General features: G+C 46.5%; 1 protein-coding gene across 1 annotated transcript in view; it reads left to right on the top strand.

Moving 5' to 3' along the window:
* Nucleotides 1–23767, top strand: part of SLC4A1 (solute carrier family 4 member 1 (Diego blood group)) — a 196529-nt gene that overhangs the window by 27013 nt on the left and 145749 nt on the right. The window contains exon 2 of the mRNA XM_085640330.1: nt 17229–17305. The gene's annotated coding sequence lies outside the window, so the exon portion shown is untranslated. The remainder of the gene's footprint in view (nt 1–17228; nt 17306–23767) is intronic.

Below are 23767 nucleotides of genomic sequence, written 5' to 3'. Positions count from 1 at the left end.
AACGGTTCATCTGGGCCGCAACATGCTCTGCGACACGCTTCCCGGTGATGCGGCAGCGTCTGCTATGACGTCGATCCTCTTCTCCGGCGATGCGAGGCGCTTTCTCGTTGTGAAGCGACAGCGGCAGTTCGGCGAGACGCTTCTTGCTCGTGAGTCGCGTTTCCAGCTCCTTGCGACACACCGTCCCTCAGAAAGCCTCGCAAAACAGCAGGCACTTCCAAAGAACTCTTGGGGAGCTGGTTGGTGAAGCCTGTTGTCCCTGAGACTTCAGCAGGAGGCAAGCTCTTTTGTCAAGCCCTTGGAGATCCTTCACAAGTTGAATAAAGTATACACAAAGTTCCTTTCTCCACTCTTTGGCAGTCAGGCAACCACTGCAGGACAATCCGTCAAGCTTAGGGATAGTCGCTCCTCAGTCTCTCTGGTTCCTCTCCTCAGCAAAGGTTTCTTCTTGTTTCCCAAAGTGATCTAAAGTTCTGGGTCCCCATTTTTATACACAGTTTCTCTTTGTTCTCTGAAGGCAGAGAAGCCTTTGCCTAGTCCAAACCAGTTCTGGTCAGTCCTGGAGCACTCTGTTTACATGACTCCTTCTTTCCTTTCAGAGTGCAGGACAGAGACATCAGATGCACCACAGGAGGTGGAGCCAGCATTGTGGAGTGAAGGTACAGCCCAATTCAGGTCCCAGTTGCAACTCCTCCCACCCATCTACATGCAGATCTTTCTATTCAGCCCCTATGCTGACTCACCCTGTCTCCTGGAATCCTCCAGCCCCTGTCACTCAAACTCCAGACAAGGAATACACAACCTAGCAGAGGCAGGCTTGGATGTTTAGACAAGAAAATACCTACTTTCTAAAAGTGGTATTTTCAAACCCAGAATGTTAAAACCAACTTCACTAAAAGATGCATTTTATTATTCTGAGTTCAGGCATACTAAACTCGAATTTCTACCTTGTTCCCTGAGTCATTTAGGATGATAAGATGTAATAATCAAACTGCCCATTCTGGCCTATGGGGAACAGGTAGCCTTGCAATAGTGAAAAACGAAAATGGCTGTAATTCACTATTAGGACATGCCACACACACCAGGGCATGTCCTACCTTATACTTACAATGCACCCTGCCCTTAGGCCTACCATAGGGGTGACTAATATGCAGAAAAGGGAAGGTTTAGGGACTGGCAAGTGGGTGCACTTGCCCAGTCAGCATGGCAGTACCAGACTGCACACAGGCTCTGCAATGGCAAGCCTTAGACACACTTTAACAGGCTGCTTCTGTGGGTGGCACAACCAGTGCTGCAAGCCTACTAGCAGCATTTGGATTACCAGCTCTGGGCACTTTTGGTGCACTGTACTAGGGTCTGACAAATAAACCAAATCAGCCAATCATGGAATCACTAAACCATACATCAATTTACAACAGGGAGCACTTGCACTGTGGGACTGGATAGTGGTGGCACAGTGCCCAATGCATCTAACACCAGCAAAAACACATGAGGCAACAGCAAAAAATGGAAGGGAGACCCACGCCAAGGTGCCAGGTCTAACAACTACAAAGAGTGCATGTGTTTTCAAGTTTGTCTCCCACATGTGTTTACCTGCCCCCCATGTTCCATGATGCTGTCTGATCCTTATACTTCTGTCATTCACCCAGTGGCGTAGCATAGCAGGGGGGTGGGGGGGTGCAGAGGAACAGTCACCCCGGGCGCAAAATTCTTAGGGGTGAAAACTTTTTTTTTTTAAAGTGGAAGGATACTTGCCTTCCCTGGACTCCGGCAACCCACACTATGCTGCTGCATTCACCCGCACTCATGTTGCCTTTGTGTCCCCGTTGCTCACTCACCCATGTACTTCTGTACCCCACCCACACTCATGTTGCCCTCTCTTTTGCCGTTGTGGTTTTGTGGCCCCCGTGTTGCTCTCATTTGTCTCAACTTATTTGTGTGATTCTCACCCCCATGCTCCGCATTGCTGTCTCTCAGTCGCTTGCTTCTCTGTCTCCCCAACCCCTGGCCCCTTTCTCCTGGAAGAACCAGCCAAACCTGTCATGAAATTAGCATCCATTCATGTACTCACGTAGGATGATGAGCTCTCACCTACCTAGTGTGGTTTGCTTGAGGAATGAGTTCCATATCTAGTACTGGGAAGGACCCAAGAGTACTGCTGTTGACTAGTTGTACAGTTGCCTAGTTATGGGTTCGCTAATTTGGGTGATCTTAGGCCTCATATGTAGACATTCATGTTCTCCCTATGTTGAACTGTCAGACCTATATTAAAATAGTGTGTGGGTGAGCTAGATGATTCTTTGTGAAATCTCCCTACTTTGAAATTAAAAACATGGGAGTCAAGCAAATAACTCTGCTTTTCTTTTCTGTCTATGCTCAAATATTGCTCCTACAGGGTAAGGCAACTTCCTTGTTACTAGCGGTCTTGAATATTCATATAAAATATTGCGAAACAGTTAGGGTTGTACTGGGACAGAAAATAGACCCGGGCACCAAAATAATCGGAACCCCCATTAGTGAATCAGATAGCCAAAAAAGTAGGGCAATTTTGCAAATCGGGGCAATTTGCAACTTGTAAAGACACGCTGTAGATGTGATTTGCAAGGCATGGGAGACTGCGTTCATTTTTGTCTGCTGCAGGCAATATTTTTGGCAATACTAGGGAAATCAACAATAAAAACAGGTCCACCAGGGCATAAAACATGCCCACAAGCAGACACACAACCTGCCCACTCACCGACCTGTCTGACCAGCCCTTCGATCACTGCCTCATTGCCCGATAGGCCAGTCCGACCCTGATGCAAGGGCATTCCAAATATGTTTTGTTTTTTCGCAAGATGAGGCAAGAGCTATGGAAGTACCTATTCTTCCTAGAACAGATACACCTTGCGCAGGAACAGCGCAAGCTAGATTCCTTTAGAGGAAAGGTACACCTCGGGCAGCAGCAGGGTAAGCTTTTCCCGTCACAGGACATGTACAAACCCGGCAACAGCTGTGCAAGCTTTGCTTTTTCACAGAACAGGGACAGCATGAGAATAGCAAAGCAAGCGTCCCTCCCTCACAGATGGCAGCAAATGCTATTGAGCAGCGCAGACTAGTTCACGCTTCTATCGCTCACAGAACATATGCATTTACGGCATGAGTGATATGTAGGTTAAACATATGTTTTTGGAGCAGGTCCTTAACTCACTGAGAGTAATGTAAAGGTGGATGAATGAGTGAATATGTGAGTTCTGTCATCAATGTATGCAGATGATATTTCACATCAGCATCCTGAAAGTCCAGCTGCGGTCACTCGTAATCTGCATACTGTGTTGATTTTCTATGCATTGAGTAGCAGCAGTAATCTATTGGGTGATTGTTATATGAGGCAGCCCAGTCACAGCCTAAGCAACTATACTGTAACAAGGCACACAGATGCACTGCTTTGGAAAGGTTTTGAATGTGTGTGCACCGGGTCCTGTGCACTTCCAGCCTCTGTTCTGCACCTGTTCAAAATATTGAGGAAGCTACTGAGACCTGTCGTCGAAATTGATACGAACAGGTACAGCAACTTTGCAAGTTCATGTTACCTGTGACAAAAAGGAAATGGCAAACAGGAATCCAACGACCTTTTTTTAAAATTCTTTTTGAGAGCCTGGTCGCTCTGAAAGTCTGGCAGTACGGGGCAGTATATGCTTGGCATAACGGACACTGCTAATACTTTTGGCCTTTCTACAGCACCCTGCGTGGAGGTGGTTACTGACCAGCTCTCCATTTGTATGAAGCACTACTACACTACATAACACAGTGCCAACCACCCCACCCTCCAAAGGAAAACGTGTTGCCAAGATGTGGCGAGCTAAGCAGGCACACTAAGCACAATTTCCTTAGAAAATAAACATAGAACAAGTAAAATCTGCACAATGATGTGAACTGGTTACAAACTAAACTTACTGAACATTATTTTTCAAGATGGCGTCAGGAAACGAAAACGTGAAATAAACCGGGACTGTTCAAGGATATATGAGATGTCTGAAGGACAAACATAGGACTGAAGAACATGGAATCTCTTGAATGGTACCAGACATGCCAACTTGAAGAAAATATAGTGAGTGAGAGGAGGAGGTGGGCCTGGTAAGGGGACGGGCCTCAACTCTTATTAATGTAAGACTAGTTGTGGAGGGTCTAGAGGGGGCACGGTTCTGTGCCAGCACTGGTCAAGAGTGACATGTAGCCCCCTGCAAATAAAACAGAAAACAAATGCTTCTGAGGCTGCTGCCTATGTTCTGGAGAGGTTGCAAAACTTCCAAAGGTCATTGGCTGTGTGGAGAAGGTAAACATCCTTTACAACGAATGCGTTACAATGCATGCCATTACCCCACATTTTTTACTCTGCAAAATCTTTTACAACACATGTCTTTATACCACAAATCATTCCAAAGCATTTTCCAAAGTAACAGCCCGGTGTAGTTAGAACAGTAAATTGTGGGGGCGTGGCTTGCGCGCCGCGACGATATGGCGGTTTGCGTTTGAGCTCCGTGCTGAGCTGGAGCCCACGGAGGAATAGCGGTTGTTTTCGGCGGCCCCGGTCATCGCGGATATCGGCCGCATGGATAAGAACATGTCACGGATGTCTGGGAGAGGGTTTCCTGCTTTCTGAGGCTGCTGGAACTCGCACTTTGGTTCCTGTTTGACGGCGCTCGGTGGTTTCGCGAGCGGCCGCCATTTTGTCTCTTCAGGTGCGATGAGAGCTTTCTCCTCAGCGCGATGTTGACATTGCCACAGAAGGGCCAGGAATGCAGTTAAACAGATACTGGTGACGTTTTTTTTTTTACTTCCTCAACTCATATTGCTTTTTCTTCTCTGCCTGCTGCCTTACTGCCTATTTTTGTTTCATCTTTGCGTTTTTTGCTAAGATATCGTCTGTCAGGAACTCCGTCAAGGACATTTAGTGGGGTTTCTTTGACTAATGCTTTCCGGCCTTTGGGTCATCCCTGACTGGTAGGACCCCTTTTGATACCTGCAAGGTGGGATATTTTTGTGAGGTGGTTCCCTTCCCTGTCCCTGGAATCTACCTTTAGTATTTCTCTGCTCTCTTGCTAAGAGTGCGCTATCCATTTTTGCTCGTTCCCTTTTGACATATTGAGGTTTTCCTTCCTCACTTGGCATTCCCTTCTCGTAATTTGTCTGGAGTGGTGTTCTGTACTCCTGCTGAGGTGGTGTGCTCTATGGCCGCGAATATGGGCCCGTCTTCAAATGCTAAAGACGCAAAGGAATCTAAAGCGTCTCTTAAAAGGGCCAAACAGCTATCTCCTACACCTGAATCTCCGCAAAAAGACCCTAGTCCCACTCTTGAGACTATCCTGACGCGCCTTAATGAGGTCTATGAAATTGCGCAGTCTACCAAGACCAACACAGATTTATTGCAAGTGGAAGTGTTAGCTATCAGGAATGATTTCAAGGCCTTGTCTCTTCGTGTTTCGGACACGGAAGCACGTATTAGTGGCGCAGAGGATTCCATGCAAAAGCAGTCCAGATCTCTCTCACAACTTGAGCGATCAATGGTTGCTTTGCGGAAGGATCTCACTGAGCAAGAAGATCGTAACCGCAGATCTAACCTGCGCATTTTTGGGCTTCCTGAAGATGTTGAGAAGGATGCGTCTTCTATGATTGATTTCCTCTATCAATGGATTCCTTCTACATTGCAAATTTCCTTCCAAAGAGATTTTGAGCTGGAACGTGCACATCGTGTTCCCACTTTTCGTTCTAAGTCTGCTACGCAACCTAGGGCGATAATTTTTAAGCCACTGCGTCATCAGCATACAGAACAAATTCTAGCTCATATGCGGAAGGTTAGAGTTGTTTCGTGGAATGGTCATCGCATCTCAATCTCTCAGGACTTTGCCAGAGACACGGTCATAAGAAGGAAGGGTTTTCTTAATTTGCGGAAGCGTCTAACGGAGATGAATATCCCCTTTTCTTTTGCTGGCCCCTCAAAATTCCGCATTACTTTCAAAGGTCGCTCTAGAATCTTCGATGAACCTGCTGACTTGGTCTCGTTTTTGGATAATCAGATGGAGCTTCAGATGGAACTTCAAATGGAGGCCTCGCTTGATCCTGGTTCTGCTGGCACCTGAGGCGCTTATGCATACTGCTATGTGTTTTTTCTTTGCCAGTATTATTGAGCTTAGTCTCTCTTAGTCCTGCACGGTGGTCTTAGTGTCCATTGTTTTTGTTGTGCTCTTGTCGGCTGTTGGTGGTCCCTCCATATCGGTATGGTGCATTGGTCTTTTTTTTGTTGTTAGTTCTATTGTATGACCCTTTCAAGATTTTGTGGTATTGTTTCGTGTTGGTTTAACGTCACTTTTGCGCGGGTGCCATCCTTTTTACTCTTTTCCTTCCCAAATTGTCTTTCCGCATATTAGCTCCCGGTCCGTTTCTTATCCTAGTGTATGAGTTCTTATCTTCTATTGTTTTGGTTATGTGCATGATTTTCATCGTCTGTGGTTGTCTCATATTTGTGGAGTACGTTAGTGTTTATTAATGTATTGATTACATATTTGATTCATGGATGAGTATTTGTTGCTTATTAATTGCTATAGTTAGAGTTTTGTGTTTAGCTCTATGTCACTATTATAGCATTTATTGGTTTGTATCGTTATTATTATTAAGTGTCTTTCTCGAATAGGTCGGAATTTTTTAGCTGTTTTGTAACTGATAGGCCTATGTTTCTTCTCTTCCATGTTCCTATATTTAAGATATTCTCACCTCTCTCAGTTATATGGAGTGCAACGAGAAATATGTTTTTGTGGACAGTTATCTGTTAGCTTATTTATAGATTTTGCATTTTTATGGATAATCTCATGTATATTATGTACCTATCATAAGACTTTATTGTTTGATACATTAGTCTGTTACTATATGCCGCTCTCCCCTGTGTTTCACTTACTTTCTTCTGACTGTATTATTTAGTACTTTATTTATTATTGCTCTTTCTTTTTTTGTATCAGCTATTACTGTTTACATCTGTTTTTTCTCTCTTTTTGCTTTTTACACTTTTTATGATCCTGTTTAGGTGTTTCCTCTCTCTCAAATTTGATTATCATGTCGCCTGTATAGATTTATATGATGTACTGTTTCCAGAACGATAATTGATTCTTGTTCATATCCTTTAGACAGTTCTTCTTTTATAATAACGCATAATCTGTTCTGTTCTGTTTTGGGGCTATTTATGCTGATAGTTTCTATTCCTCATGTTGGGCTCTTTGCTCATTCCCATGTCCCCCCTTGTATGAATTCGGTCTTTTTCAGACCTTCCTTGTTGGCCCTTCTCTCCCTCTTTCTGTCTATCCTCTTCCTTTCTTCTTTCTCTCTTTTTTCCTTCTCTCTTTGGATTTCCTCCTGGGATTCTCCCGGTGTTGTGTTGATGTCTAGTGTCTGGAGGCGAGGTCTCTTGGAGGCTGTAGTTCATATATCATTTGTGCAATATCTTTTTCTTCTGCTATTAGATCTATGTCTGGATTGAATGTACTCTCCCTTAATGTCAAAGGGCTAAATCATCCAGTTAAAAGGTCGAAGATTCTAGATTATTGCAAATCTCTTTCTTCGGATCTCGTCCTTTTTCAGGAGACAAAGGTTTCTGTTAGGGAGGCGTTATTTCTGAAGAAAGAGTGGGTTTCTGATGTTGCTTGTTCGGATGCTAGTGGTAAAAGGAATGGAGTAATCACTTTAGTTTCTAAACATTCTGGTCTGTCTATCGTTTCCTCTGAACAGGATACAGAGGGACGCTGGTTACTATCTAAGGTGTCCGATGGTAATGCTGTTCTCTTTGTCATGAACATCTATGCCCCTAACAAGGATGATCCGGCTTTTTGGAAAACGATCACCAAAAAGCTAAATGACACACCTCATTCTGGCAATCTTATTGTTGGTGGTGACTTTAATTTACCAATGGACCCTATTTTGGATAGGAATTCTGCCTTTAACTTTCGTCCCCCTCAAGCACATAAACAATTGATTAATATGTGTTCTCTGACCCATCTTCAGGATGTTTGGCGTCTTCACAATCCCACTGGCAGTGATTTCTCCTTTTTTTCCTCCCCTCATTCGTCCTTCTCACGTATTGACTACCTTCTGGTTCACTCTACTCTTGTTCAAGCTTCCTCATCTCCGCTTATTCACCCCATTTTAGTTTCAGATCATGCCGCGGTAACTTTCACACTTATGTCTTTTGCCCCTCGGGTAAGGTCTAGATCTTGGAGACTAAACACGGAAATTTTACATGATGTTTCCCAAGTTCGAGAGTTTTCTAATGATATTGAGACGTTTTTCCGTGAGAATGTTGGTTCAGTAAGCTCTCCTGTTGTTCTCTGGGACTCTTTTAAATGCACTTTTCGTGGTCAGGTCATTAAGTGTATGTCCAGGAGAAACGCTGCCATTAAAAAAGAACTCACAGATTTAGCGGATGAGATTAAATGCCAGGAAGATCTTTTTCGACAGTCTAAGGATAGGTCATGCTTACAATCTATTAAGAACTTAAAATATGCGTATAATACTATTGTCACTAAGAGAGCGCATATTGGTTTTCAGGCTCAGAAATCTAAGAGGCTGCTGTTAAAAAATCGTGCGGGCAAGACTCTTGCAGCTACATTAAAGTTTCAGGAATCTTCTAATAAATCCTCCCAAATCTCTTCTATTACTGACCATCTTGGTAAGAGAAAATTTCAGACTGAAGAAATTCTTGAGGTCTTTCGCGATTTCTATAATAATTTATATACCCCCTCTATGCAGGCGTCTTTTGATCAGTGCCAGGAGTTTTTGAAGACAGTACCGTTGAAAGCTATACCGGAGGATGATAATAATTCATTAAATGCCCCGATTACCTCTGATGAAGTTACTTCCGCAATAAAAGCCACTCGTTCCGGTAAGGCTCCGGGCCCTGATGGGTACCCTATTTTGTTTTATAAGACCTTCTTATCTGTGATTGTTCCGAAACTTCAATCGGTCTTTGATGCGTTTGTCAAAGATGGTTCTGTGTCTGGCTCTGCTGCTGATGCTACTATTGTAGTAATCCCCAAAGAAGGAAAGGATCATTCAGACCCCAAGAATTTTCGTCCCATTTCCCTGCTTAACATGGAGGCTAAGATTTTTGCTAAAATCTTAGCTAGACGATTAGAATCCTTTATCCCTCAATTGGTTCATCCTTCCCAGACAGGTTTTGTAAAGGGTCGTCTTGCGCGTGATAATATCCGTACTTTTTGTCATATTCTAGGTGCTGCTAAGCGATCCAATCTTCCGGCGGCGGCCTTGGCCCTTGATGCTGAAAAGGCCTTTGATAAGGTTTCCTGGCCTTTTTTACGAGCTGTTTTATGTGCACATAATCTTGGTGATTCCTTTATCCGTATGGTTATGTCTCTTTACTCCCGACCTAGGGCTAATATAAGAGTGAATGGGGCTACCTCGTCTTTTTTTCACCTTTGCCAGGGTACTAGACAAGGGTGTCCTTTGTCTCCTCTTTTATTTTTGTTGTCCATTGATCCTCTTCTCCGACTGATTGACGTACATCCAGACATTATGGGATTTTCTTTTGGTTCCCATCAGTTAAAAGTAGCTGCCTATGCCGATGACGTTCTCATTTTTTCAGATGATGTTGTGCGTGCCATCCCGGCTATTTCTGAGATCATTTCCACCTTCTCAAAGGTTTCAGGTTATACACTGAACAGAGATAAGACAGAAATGTTCCCCTTAAATGCTTACTGCTTCTCCTCTCATATGGGTTCGGCGGGTTTTAAGTGGCAATCTAAGCAACTAAAGTATCTGGGTATTTATTTTTGTTCCACCCTCTATGCGACGGTTACTTATAATGAATCTCAAACTATTCTTAAAGTGCGGCATCTTTTAGAAAATTGGTCTCCGAAGCATATCTCCTGGTGGGGTCGGCTCCAAACTCTTAAAATGATGATAACACCTATTATTAATTTTGTCTCTTCTATGCTTCCAGTCAAGCTCTCTGATGCCTTCTTTCATGATCTTGATTTAATTACTTCCAAATTCTTATGGAATAATAAAAGGGCTAGAATTGCCTATAAATTCTTGAGGAAACCTTATGAGTTGGGGGGATGTAATCTTCCTGATTGGGGGAAATATCAATCTGCTTTTCTAGCCTCTCAAGGTGCGCTCTGGTTTTCCCCTCCCCTTATGCATGTTCCAGCTTGGTTGCTAATAGAACAGGAATTGGCCTCTCCTCTTCCAACTGCCTCTTTCTTAACCACAAATACTCTTTTCATTCCATTTTCTAGATCTATTATTTTGGATACTGTTGCTGCAATTCGTAAAATTGATATGAGAGTGGCGATTCCGTTGCATAAAACTAGATGGTCATCCATTTGGCGCAATTCCAAAATTAAGATTAATATTGATCCGGAATTGATGTCTTATTGGTCGGGGAAAGGTATCTCGCTTGTTAAACATTTGTATGGTTCCCAAAATGAACCTCTTCCTTTCTCTACCCTGGCCCAGCAATTTTCTTTATCTAATATAGATTTTTACACTTTTCTTAAGATAAAAGTAGCACTTGCTAGATTACAGCTTCAGCCTTCTTCCCCTATGATTATGCTTCTTCACTTATGGATTAAGTCTGGTCATGTTGCATCTAAGATTTATAAATTTTTGTCGTCCTCGTCACTTCCTACCCAAACTGTTGCACAGCAAAAATGGCTACATCATTTTGATCATAGTGTTACCGATCATATCTCTTCAGACACATGGCAAGATATTGGTAAGCTTTCTCTTCGTAACAAAATCGCCCCCTCACTAATGCAATCTAAGTTTTTCTCTATTAATCTTCTTCACTGGACTCCCACTCGTTTACACGCGCTAAATCTCAAGGACGATGATCGATGTTGGAGTTGTGGGCTAGCACCTGGTGATTTCCAACATATGTTCTTTGACTGCTCTCTTCTCCAACCATTTTGGGGTCTAGTTCACAAACATCTCATGCTTATCTTTGATATTCAGTTTCAACTCTCTTTTCCACTAATTCTTCTTGGTCCGTTGGCTGCCTCGGTCCCGTTGCCCTTAGATGCCATGGAATTACAATTATTGGATCTTTTACTATCTATAGCAGTCAAGGTAATTCTCATGGAGTGGAAATCTTTTTCTTCAGTCTCTTATCATACTTGGTGGGCATGGGTTTCTTTTCTGCGTAGTGCTCATACGTCAGTTGATCATGCTCACCTTTCTCCGTCTATATCTAATGATGTGTGGCTGACTCTAGATACGTATATGCAAAGAGCCTCAGAGGGTTTGGTGGCTCAATACCCGTTTGATGTGCCTGGTTAATGATGGTGTTGTTGTTGGGTGAATCCTTTGGAAATCCTTCTCTCTTTTCTCATCTTGTCTTTCTGCTTTCTTCTTTCTTTTTCTATCTTTGCTTTCTTTCCTTTCTTTCCCTTCATCCCTAAGTTAATATATGATGATGATACTTTTGATAAATACGTCTCCTGATTATCCATTGATTCTTCCTTATTCAATGCATTCCTCTGATACTTCCAAATTAATGAACTTTGTAAGGTGTTTTTCAGTTTTAACTTTCATTTTACCAGGTTGAATGTCTTTTAGCTGATATCATTTGTATCATTCTTGATTGTATTCTATGCTTGTTTTTACTCCCTTAAAATAATAAATTCTTTTGAAATAAAAAAAAAAAGAACAGTAAATTGTGTTGTAATGGGGAATGCGTTATAATGTATTGCGTTGTACAGCCCTGCGTTGTAAAAGATTTTGCGGGGTAAACTATGTGGGATAATGGCACGTGTTGTAAAAGCGTGCAGGGTAAAGTGTCCTATTCGTGGACCCTTCTAACGCGAGGTGGAAACCCACTCTTAGTACGGGTTTCTAGCTCGCTTCGTCTCCCACCATGTGATATCGGCTCACCGCCTGGTGACTGTGTGAAGGGAGCCAATATCGTGTGACACACGGTAGGGCCGTGTGAGATGGCAGGTCTGTAGTACTGCTGCAGTCCGTGTGGCAGTCCGCTAGTCATGGTGGCATTTGTCCTTGTGCAAAAAATCACTATTGCTCACTTAGGCAGGCTTCTCGTAAGGAGAACATTGATAAACAATAACTAGAGACATGGCTATTGAAGTTACCTGTGAAAAGGTGGCAGACACTCTTTCAAATTCAGTGGTGCATTGTATTATTTCTTGTACCAGCAGGGGGCCACTGTAAAGTTTTATCAGCGAACTAAAATAAGAAAGAGCTCTCCCCTGCCCTCCCAGCACACACTCTTCTCGGAATAGCCAGTCTGGGGTGCAGTGTCAATTTATGACGGCATCTCTGTGTTTAGCCAACAATTCACTCGAAGGAGAGCGAACAGTCAGCTCCTGGGAGCCTGTTTTGGAAACAGTGCCTGTGCTGTGACCGCTGTGCCAGTCCGTTTTTACCACACGTTTATAAATGCCCATTTCCTTCTCTTCACTCTCTGATATTGGCACAGTTACCTAACACCTGTAAAATGGGGTTAACTACTGTTTGAAAAGATGACCCACATCTGTGTGCAGTTGTAAGCTGCGTGAAGAAAGGAGTTATCACAAAGTGCCTTGTCTGTGTGTTCCTAAAGCGCCTGAGGGAACGTCATGTCAGAAAGGCGCGTCTCTCTTTATACAGTGCCTTATGTTACAGCGTCTCTGAGAGTTGTGTGTAGTCAGTAATGCAATGTGCTTTACAATTAAATATTCTCATTTATGGTAATTTTTTTCTTTTACATTTCGTCTGCATTTGTCCATAGGTATTTATTTCTCTACTTAAAAAAAATAGTTTTCCAGGACACTTTCAGACAGTGACAAATTCCAACATGGTCGTAGCTTCCATTTTATTTACGATTTATATATAAATGTATTTATTTACAATTTGTTCACTTTCAGTGCATCCCGAGCTTCTACTCTGCTGTCTGGGCTATGCCATAGTTTGTTCTGCAATACTTTAGTTTTCAAACCTGAATGCAGATTTCAGAAGGCATTTGTAAAAGCGATTGAGCTAGGATGGTCGCATCAGGGATTCTCATGCAGTGGCGCAATTAATGTCATGAGCTCACATGCACAACTTGTACATATATATATATATATATTACGCAGAGCATTGTATTGGGACTTGCTCAACGCTTTCTTATCCTTTGTGAGCCCCAAATTACTTTTTGGGTCTCTGGGTGAACAGCTACCCTGTGTGCATTGTTTAAAGAAATGCCTTGTGCACCTCATGAATTGGTAAAGTAGTTTGATTTGCTTGAGGTCCGAGGGGTGTGCCCCCTGAATATCAAAGACAGAATATTGTGGCATGGAAATATCGAGCACCAACTAGTGAAACCGAACTATCGGACGGGGGTATAGATTGCACACACCCAAAGCCTCATATGTAGGTAAGTAGGTGTGGAGTTAGGAATAGTAAATCCATACTTCCTCTATATTCACTTACTTTTGATATTGTGGTATTTTGGTCCTCTATATTGGGTCCACGCCATTCTATTATCACAATATTTCTATGTTCGATATTCAGTAGTACATTAGGTCCCAGCACACTCTTTCGAGTGCTTTGGTGAAAGAGTGTTGGTTGTAATCAGGTTTATGTGGAACATGTGGGGTGAGTAGAGTTAGAGTTGGATTAATGCACACACAATACAGCCAAAGATACAGCTCGCGCATACAGACCGCAATACAGCACACACTATCAACTAACAACAGAACATCTTAAGATGAAAGGATTAATGCACACACAATACAGCCAAAGATACAGCTCGCACATACAGACCGCAATACAGCACACACTACCAACTAACAACAGAACAACTTAAGATAAAAGGATTACCCACACACAATATAACCAAAGATGCAGCTTGCATATACAGAGTGCAATACAGCACACAGCATCAACTAACAGAACATCTTAAGATGAAAGGATTAATACACACACAATACAGCCAAAGATACAGCTCGCACACACAGACCGCAATACAGCACACACTACCAACTAACTACAGAACAGCTTAAGATGAAAGGATTAATACACACACAATACAGCCAAAGATACAGCTCGCATACACAGACCGCAATACAGCACACACTGTCAACTAACAACAGAACATTTTAAGATGAAAGGATTAATACGCACACAATACAGCCAAAGATGCAGCTTGCATATACAGACCGCAATACAGCACACACTATCAACTAACAACAGAACATCTTAAGATGAAAGGATTAATGCACACACAATACAGTCAAAGATACAGCTTGCACATACAGACCGCAATACAGCACAGACTGTCAACTAACAACAGAACATCTTAAAATGAAAGGATTACCCACACACAATACAGCCAAAGATACAGCTCGCGCATACAGACCGCAATACAGCACACACTATCAACTAACAACAGAACATCTTAAGATGAAAGGATTAATGCACACACAATACAGCCAAAGATACAGCTCGCACATACAGACCGCAATACAGCACACACTACCAACTAACAACAGAACAACTTAAGATAAAAGGATTACCCACACACAATATAACCAAAGATGCAGCTTGCATATACAGAGTGCAATACAGCACACAGCATCAACTAACAGAACATCTTAAGATGAAAGGATTAATACACACACAATACAGCCAAAGATACAGCTCGCACACACAGACCGCAATACAGCACACACTACCAACTAACTACAGAACAGCTTAAGATGAAAGGATTAATACGCACACAATACAGCCAAAGATACAGCTCGCATACACAGACCGCAATACAGCACACACTGTCAACTAACAACAGAACATTTTAAGATGAAAGGATTAATACGCACACAATACAGCCAAAGATGCAGCTTGCATATACAGACCGCAATACAGCACACACTATCAACTAACAACAGAACATCTTAAGATGAAAGGATTAATGCACACACAATACAGTCAAAGATACAGCTTGCACATACAGACCGCAATACAGCACAGACTGTCAACTAACAACAGAACATCTTAAAATGAAAGGATTACCCACACACAATACAACCAAAGATGCAGCTTGCATATACAGAGTGCAATACAGCACACAGCATCAACTAACAACAGAACATCTTAAGATGAAAGGATTAATACACACACAATACAGCCAAAGATACAGCTCGCACACTCAGACCGCAATACAGCACACACTATCAACTAACAACAGAACATCTTAAAATGAAAGTATTACCTCACACACAATGCAGCCAAAGATACAGCTCGCGCATACAGACCGCAATACAGCACACACTACCAACTAACTACAGAACATCTTAAGATGAAAGGATTAATACGCACACAATACAGCCAAAGATACAGCTTGCATATACAGACCGCAATACAGCACACACTATCAACCAACAGAACATCTTAAGATGAAAGGATTAATGCACACACAATACAGTCAAAGATACAGCTTGCACATACAGACCGCAATACAGCACAGACTGTCAACTAACAACAGAACATCTTAAGATGAAAGGATTACCTCACACACAATACAGCCAGAGATGCAGCTCGCATATACAGACCGCAATACAGCACACACTATCAATTAACAACAGAACATCTAAAGATGAAAGGATTAATACACATACAATACAGCCAAAGACGCAGCTTGCACATATAGACCGCAATACAGCAGCACACACTGCCTTGTAATAAAACATCTTATGACGAAATTATTAATACACACATTACAGCCAAATATATAACTTGCATATACAGCTGCAGCCACCAATACACCACACACTAGCTTACAACAAAACATCTTACGATGACAGTATTAATACACACACAATACAGCCAACGATACAGATTGTACCCACCAGGAACACTTTTTGATGGCAGATAGAAGGTCTATGGATCCAGAGGGGCTCTACTGCGAACGGAGAATGACGTCATTATCTGCCCCAATGACTGTGGTAGTCAAGATATGGCAATGGGCGACTCGTGCCTTGGCCTGGAAAGGGAAACTGATGATGGAGACCCCACTATGGGACTCTGATATACTGAAGGGACTGTACGACATAGAGGGCCACACAAATAGGACCTGCTGCGAATATCCAAGATAGGCAAGGAAACGAGATATTACCCTTCTCCGAAATACAGGAACAATATGAGCTGACAGGATGCCTCTGCCTCCGATATTGGCAACTACGACATCTCTTGCAAAGACATGTGGACTTACTGCGAGAGGCGCCAGACAAGACATCTTTAGAATACAGGGTCTTAGGGGTCCCCTTAAGCAGCCATGCCGCAGCTCAGTTATATTCCACTTTTTACATAGTAGTCTCCCTCCAGTAGATAGTCTTAGGGACAGTTGGGAGCGAGACCTTGGCAGACCAGAAGACGGTGACTGGGGATCTGCTTGCCGCTACCCACACGAGGTGGCCATAGGGGCGGGATCCAACGAATCCAGTTGAAATGACTTCGGAGAGCATACTTCACATGGATCAGGGCTGTTTCACATGGGAAGAATTTACACTGATCTCTGTTGGAGAGGATGCCAGCACAGCTGTACTCTGGTGCCCACGATCTGGGGCTGCCCCAAGATTCAAGAATACCGGGGAAAGGTGGGCCGCAGGATATCAGCAGTTCTAGCAAAATGGAAACAGTACATGGCCAACTCGTTTTTTGCGGTCGCATAGGGGTCTGAAACCCCTGTGCGACCGCAAAAAACGGTCGTACATCTGGCCCTTAATGATTAGTACACATGTAATACAGCCGCATATACACTACCTGGTGAGTTTCTCCACTTCCATCAGTCTCTTCCATACACTTGTTTTTTTGTTTGTTTGTTTTTGTATCTACAAGGCAGTCGCATGCATATTAAGAAAGTGTTGTAGGTGGCTTGGTACCTCTCTGCGGCCCAACCCTCAAACTCCCCCTGTTTTAACGTTCACTCATTCACCTGTCGGTGAATGAGTGAGGCTGCTGCGAGGCCATCCTAATTGCAGATTGTGCGCTATACAAATTGCAAATAAACACAACAATTCAAAACAGCAATTATATCAATTAGGTGGTGGCAGTGATCACATTTCCCGGCTAAGTGTCTGTATAAAGCTCTCCTCGCTCCAGCTCTAGCAGCAGCTCAGCAGTGTCACGCGCCAGTAGAGAGGTGCACGGCTCATAGACCACCATGCCTCCGACGGAGAAGATTTATATGTATTTTTTGTCGTTCCCAGGCATCTCCTCGGATCCACAGGTCTTGGCGCCCATCCACAGGCCTGGCTCGCCGCCAGCACCCAGGACAGCTCCCCAGGTGAGGCTGAGGGCACCGCGCCCAGAGATACAGGGGGTAGCAAACCGAAGTGAGGAGGCCCAGGGGAGGGAGGGGGTACAGGCAACTGCGAGACACCAGGAGTGGGCATGTGAGGGCATAGGAGAGGAGATGGAAGGAGGCCCAGGGGATGGATGGTCCAGGTGGGGCAGCTTAGAGGCACCAGGAGTGGGCATGTGAGGGCACAGGAAAAGAGATGGAAGACTGTTCAGGGGATGGAGGGTCCAGGCAGGGCAGCTAAAAGGCACCCGGAGTGGACATGTGAGGTCATAGGAGAGGATATGGAAGGAGACCCAGGGGATGGACTTGGTCGGGCAATTGCGAGATACCATGAGTGGGCATAGGATATGGAAGGAGGCCAAGGGGAGGGAGGTTCCAGACAGGGCAGCTTAGAGACACCAGGAGTGGGCATGTGAGGGCATATGAGAGGAGATGAAAGGAGGCCCAGAGGATGGAGGGGGTCGGGCAACTGCGAGACACCATGAGTGGGCATGTGAGAGCATAGGAGAGGAGATGGAAGGAGACCCAGTGGAGGGAGGTTCCTGACAGGGCAGCTTAGAGACACCAGGAGTGGGCATGTGAGGGCATAGGAGAGGAGATGGTAGAAGGTTCAGGGGATGGAGGGTCCAGGCAGAACAGCTAAGAGGCACCCGGAGTGGGCACAGAAGGGTATAGGAGATGAGATGGAAGGAGGCCCAGGGGAGGGAGGTCCCAGGCGGGGCAGCTTGGAGGCACCAGGAGTGGGCACAGGGGGACATAGGAGAGGAGATGGAGGGAGGCCCAGTCACTGAGGGTCCTGTGGGGCAGCTGGGATGTACCAGGGGTGGGCATGTGAGCACATTGGAGAGGAGATAGAAGAAGGCCCAGCGGAGGGAGGGTCCAGGAATGGCAGCTTATTGGCACCAGGAGTGGGCACTGAGAGACACCAGGAATGGATGTGGGAGGCCTTGCTGAGAAGCTGGCAATACATCCAGGTGACCGAAGCCCTGGGCGGGGCAGCTGAGAGACAGCAGACATGGGTACTGGAGATTAGCAAACAAAGATGGCTTTGGGAGGAGGAAGCAGGGGATGAAGAACAGCCTTCTCAGGACCTGAGAGAGTGAGCAAGACATTTGCCCTTGGTGGAAGACAAGGTAGAGGAGGAGGACACAGAAAATGACATGGTGGCTTGAGATATGGGATGTGGAGGAATACAGTCAAATGGAAGGAAGTATAAAGGCCAACTGTGACACAGGAAACTTTGGCAATCTGAAATTTCAGTGTTACAGGCTTGAAATCATTCCATATAGCTAAACAAGGAAATCCAACTGTGCAGGTGGTTGGTGCCAGCTCCCCCATTCTGCTTCTAAAGAGCTTATTTTCTGTTGCTTAAATTGTTAATTTGCCTTTATTTGGTTTAATTTTTGCTTAAATTGTACGGTTTCCCCAGTGTACCGTCCAGTGCTTTAAAAGAGCCGGTACTCACCTGTACTATGTACCGGCACTTCGAAATGTTATGCCTTTGAGTACCGGAACTTTTTCTTGTCTCAAAGAGAGTACCGGTACTCATGGCAAACCACCTCAGTGCAATTTGGCATGTAAAGAAAGAAGCGTGATACAACTGAGGAGTCGGTCTGTTTTCCTGAAGCACTCAAGTGCTAATCTCCTTTTACAATCTGCTAATTGAGCAACACCCATATGTATTCAATCAAATCAGAGCAGGCAGGGAGTGGATACAATTGCACTGTAGGTGTGCGAGAAGGGCCTGCGAAGGGGCACATCTCTTGACTCAAACCTAAGAGTAGGCTTCCTGCTGGCATAGCTGAGTAGGGCAGCACTTGATTGGAGCCAGATCGAGGAGAAAGTTGGTGATGACGCTGTAGCACAGCTGTGGGGGTGGGGGCGGGGGTCGGGGAATCAGAATATGCGATCCTAAAACACATAAACTAAATACCCTGTCTGCGTGCACAAGCGTTTCTATGTCCCTGTGCATGTTCTTCTTGTATGCATGTTGTCTGCAGTATGCATAACTGCAGACCAATTACACCTCAAACAAATTAAATGTGTGCCTCTGGCCCCGCCCCTTAGCACTGCCCGTAGCCCCGCCCCCATAGTCCTGCCCCCCTAACCCCACCCCCTAACCCACATCTCAGGTGAGTACCTGCACTTATTTTTTTCCATTTAAAGCACTGACTGTTCCCTACCATTGTAGTCCTCTATTATTTCGTTTTACTGTCTACTGTTCATTTTTGTACTGCTGTGTCCACTGTTTAGTCTCCTTATTTCTCTCCACTGTTTAGTTTAGGTTTAAAATGTTTTTATTATTATTGCAATGCATAGAAACAAACAATACGACACATCGTGAGTATATGAGTACAGCGGCGAAGTCCAATGCCGGGCTGGAGGCCTTGTAGCGAGCATTCTAATAATACGGCAGTCCGCTGTGACCCTCGATGATGAACAGTGCCGTAACAATCGAAAACAGTTCCCCCCCCTCCCGAACCATCCTCCGCCACCCCTAATTCCCATACCCCCACCCCAACCCCTGCCCTCCCCCCGTCCAGTGCGTAGGTCTGATCCACTCCGTCTCCCCCTCCCTGTCTCTCCCAGAGGGACTCCACCCCATTACCAATTAAGAGGCAGATTCCTCCAGGGCCGTAAGCCGCAGGAGGCGAAGATATCTCGGGCAGGTCAGTTCCCTATATTCAGTAACCAGCAGGGACTGAAACGGCTGCCAGAGATCATTGAACTGCTCTATATCCCCTGCCAGTGTAAGCGACACTTTCTCCATCCACAACACATGCCATAATCTGTGAAGCCAGCCCATGACAGTGGGGAGTGTCTTGGAGCGCCAGTGCGCGAGGATGTTCTGCATCGCCGACCCCAGTGCAATAGCTATCTGTCTACCCCTGCGGGATTTCAAGGGATACATCAACCCGTTCGGGAGGCCCAGTAATATGTATGCAGGGAAGCGGGGCAGCTCAGTGGCAAAATGGGAGTCGATATCGTCTATCACCTCCTTCCAATAAGAGTCGAGGAGCGGACAGCCCCACAGGATGTGTAGCAGCGTGCCCACCCGCCCGCATCCCCTCCAGCAGTTAGAATCCTTGCTATGATCCATGTCGTGTATGCGCTCCGGGGTGTAGTACCAGTACGTCGAGACTTTGGTGAACGTGTCAGTGAGTCCCATATGGTACGCCGAGTGCCTGGCCCTATATGCCACCTGCTCCCATTCCCTATGGCTCAGCGACCTGCCCAGTTCCCTCTCCCAGCGCTCCCGTCCCGGATTATAGAAGTGGGAGGAGGGTGTTTGTAACAGCTTGTAGAGATCGGTGATCAGCTTCGCGTCGGACGTGCGAGTCAAAAGCCATCGCTCATACGGGAGAAGTCTCCTATCAGCCGTCTCTCGCACCTGTGGATGCAGCGCCCAGTGGCGAGCCTGTAGGTAGTGCAACCTCTCGGTCTCCGGGAGCGCATACTCCTGTCTGAAGCGCACGAAGGGGATAACCCCTTCCGGGTCATACATATGACACAGGGCCCGACACCCCGCCTCCCGCCAAAGAGCGAAGGCCCCCTTCTCCAGTCCCGGGGTGAAGTCCGGATTATCCAGCAAGGGTGTGAGAGGTGAAGGGAATGTTGTCAGGCCCTGCACAGCGTTGGTAGCATCCCAGACCCGTAGGGGTACTCGCGTGACGAAGGAGGCATATAGATTCGCCGGGCGGTGAGCCCGTCGAAGGAACGGCACCTCTTGCAAGGGCCTGCCCGCCACCGCTTGATCCTGAAAAAGCCAGTGCTTGTCGGATTCCCACCTACTCCACTCCACCAAGTAACGTAACTGCACTGCCTGAAAGTACCTGCGGAGGTCCGGGATCCCCAGCCCCCCGGCCTCCGGTATGAGCATAGAGAGCGCCCTTTTCATCCTGGGCTTCTTGCCCCGCCATATGAAACGCGCCAGGTCCGACTGCGTCTGCTGGATCCAGCCCGTAGGTGGCTGCAATGGTAACGCCCTAAACAAATACAAAATCTGGGGCAAAACAGTCATTTTGATGGCAGCTATTCTGCCCAGCCATGACAAAGCGCTGCGATCCCACCGGCCTATCTCCTCTCGAATCTTCCTGCCCAAAGCGGCATAATTAGCCGCCACCATAGCCGGCAAGGTGGGAGCCAGCTGAATCCCGAGATAAGGCACCAACTCTTTCGACCAGAGCATCGGGAAGAGGTCCTGCAACAAAGTCCTAGTAGCTGGCTTGAGCGACACGTCCAACGCCACTGACTTCCCCACGTTCATTTTGAATCCCGAAACCGCGGCAAAGGAGTCCAACTCCTCGATACACGCCGGAAGGGCAGTGAGCGGATCATCCAGCGACAGTATGACGTCATCCGCGTACAGGCTAATGGCATGAGTGAAGCCTCCGAACCGCACCCCCCTCACTGCTGGGTTGTGACGCACCCGTTGGGCGAAAGGCTCCATGTACAGGGCGAAGAGCAAGGGCGACAGCGGGCAACCCTGCCTCGTGCCCCTCTCGATGGCAAAACTTCTGGAGCTGTAGCCATTCACCCGTACCGCTGCCGTCGGAGATTTGTAGCAATTGAAAATCCATGATCGGAATCTGTCCCCTATCCCCACCTTCCGCAGGACCTGCTCCAAAAAAGACCAGTGGACGCGGTCAAACGCCTTTTCCGCGTCCACCGAAAGCATCATTCTCTCCCCTGGGATCCGTGATGCTTTTTCTAAGAGGTGAACTATCCGCTTGGTGTTGTCTACCGTCTGCCGTCCCGGGACAAAGCCCGCCTGGTCTGGGTCTATAAGGCCCGGTAGGTGGGGAGCCAACCGGGCCGCTAGGATCCCGGTGTACAGCTTAAGATCCACGTTCAAAAGTGAGATCGGCCTGTAGGAACTACATTGCGTCCGGTCCTTCCCCGGTTTGGGGATGACCGTGATAGAGGCTTGCAGCAGGTCCGGTGGGATGGCCCCGGGAGCAGTGAAGGAGTTGAAGAGGCGCGTGAGAAGCGGGGCCAGCGTCACACAGAACGTTTTGTAGAAAAGGGATGTGTAGCCATCCGGCCCCGGGGCCTTCCCGTGTTTAAGTCGGGCGATGGCGGAGATCACTTCCTCAACTCGTATATCCCTGTCCTGGTGCTCCGCCTGCAAAGGCGTCAAGGAGAGGAGGGCAGTCGAGTCCAAATAGGCCGCCGTCGCCGATGCATCCGGGGGGTCCCCCGTATAGAGGTCCGCATAAAATCCCCGGAAGGCCTCAGCTATATGGGTGTCCTCCGTAACCATCGACCCCGTGGAGTCGGAGACCTCCTTCACTAACTGTTGTTGTCGAGCCGCTCTAAGCCTGTTCGCCAGCAGCCGGCCACATCTATCCCCTCCCGTGTAGTAGGCATGGCGTAAGCGCAAAGCCGCGTACTCCGCGCGGTCCATGTCCAGGGCCGCCAAGAGCTTTCTGGCCTCCTTTAGCTGCCGCCATACCCGGGGAGCCCCTGTCCTGCGGTGCACCTGTTCCAGTTCGCGGACCCGCTGGGTGAGCTCCTCCCTCTTGTGCCGCCGCTCCTTGTTGTCGGCTGAGGAAAGAGCTATAAACTCCCCCCGTATCACCGCCTTCATGGCCGCCCACTGTGTCGCTTGCGAAGTGTTGGAATCCGCATTATGGGACAGGTAGTCCTGAATGGCATGCGTCACTTGCGTGACTACTGCCTTCCTATGCAGCAATGTGTCCCGCAAGCGCCAAACCCGTGGTGGACCCGAGATCGTCGGCAGTCGAAGCTCGACGGTGACCGGTGCGTGATCAGACAGGGAGACCACCCCCATCTCTGTCCCGGTAGCTATCGCACATACCGGCGCGGTGACCAAAAAGTGATCCAGGCGCGCGTAGGTCTTATGTGCGTGGGAGTAGTATGAGTAGTCTCTATCAGTAGGATGCATGCGGCGCCAGAGGTCGTGGAGGTCCAGCTCCGCCAGCTGTGTCTTACACCCGGCCGAGAATTCCCCCGCCTGCGGAGAGCGAAGCGCGGAACTGTGTAGGGCCGAGTCAAAGACCATATTGAGGTCACCCCCGAGGATAATGTGCCTGTCCTGCGAGGCAGTGACATCTTCCAAAGCTGCGCGTAAGAAGCGTTCTTGTTGTTCGTTTGGGCTATATACAGATCCCACTGTGAAGTGGATACCCCACACCCTGAACCTATAGGCTAACAGTCTCCCTTTCTGTTCGGATTGTTTGTGCAAGATCTCTCCCCTGAACTGCCTGGCCACCAAAATCGCCACCCCCGCCGTCTTAGCATTGCCAGAAGAGAAGAGTTGAGTCGGGAATTTGTGGGATCGGAGCCTGTGGCAGTCCCGAGGCAACAAGTGAGTCTCCTGGAGGAGGCAGATGTCTGCTCGGGTGCTTTCTAGTAGGGATAACACAGCGCGACGCTTAACCGGGTTGTTGAGGCCCCGAACATTAAGTGTCACGAGCTTAA

The sequence above is a fragment of the Triturus cristatus genome, unplaced genomic scaffold, assembly GCF_964204655.1.
Source record: "Triturus cristatus unplaced genomic scaffold, aTriCri1.1 SCAFFOLD_487, whole genome shotgun sequence".
Taxonomy (NCBI): domain Eukaryota; kingdom Metazoa; phylum Chordata; class Amphibia; order Caudata; family Salamandridae; genus Triturus; species Triturus cristatus.
The sequence above is the reverse complement of the archived record's forward strand: the minus strand, read 5'-3'. Positions and strand labels throughout refer to the sequence as shown.